Raw genomic sequence first — 715 nt, forward strand, 5'->3', positions numbered from 1 at the left:
GCAGTAATGGGACAAAGAGGGTGACTGTCCTGGTGGTCCATCATGTTCAGGATGTGGAAGCTCTCTATGGAAGCATCCTTGCCTCAAACTTTCTTTTATGATTTGGAGAACCTTATGCACAGAGGGGGCTCCTGTGGTAAGGAGAGGTGCCTTTCCTTCTTTCCTCTGCTATGGTTTTGTTTCCAAGAGTGAGCCTATTGCCCCTCTGCATTGGAAGTTGGCTCAGTCTGCATGAGCAGTTTCTGCTGGTCGCTTGGGTATCTAACCATGAATCCCAATGGACCCATGAGAGCTGCCTCAAGGGTGAAAATGCAGGAAAGGAGCCTGGGACAAGCTTCTAAAATGGGCAAAGAGATCTTGGTGCTATGGAGAGATTCAGGGCTGGGCTGGGTGCATTCAGTGAAATCCCAGAGACACCCCAGAGCAGGCACTGAATGTTGAGGTCTCCAGGACAGGATACAAACAGGTATTAAGTGCAAGGTTCAGTTGTGAGTGCTGGCCCAGCTCTGAAGCTGAATTTGTTCTTTATGTCCTGGGGACAACTTAGATCCAGACAAAACCTTGACTTCAGCAAGGCTTTTGACACTGTCTCCCATAACATCCTCATTAGGAAGTTGAGGAAGTGCGGGTTAGATGAGGTGACAGTGAGGTGGATTGAGAGCTGGCTGTGTGACAGGACTCAGAGGGTTGTGATCAGTGGCACGAAGTCTAGTTG

The sequence above is a fragment of the Charadrius vociferus genome, unplaced genomic scaffold (assembly GCF_000708025.1).
Source record: "Charadrius vociferus isolate BGI_N301 unplaced genomic scaffold, ASM70802v2 scaffold727, whole genome shotgun sequence".
NCBI classification, from domain to species: Eukaryota; Metazoa; Chordata; class Aves; order Charadriiformes; family Charadriidae; genus Charadrius; species Charadrius vociferus.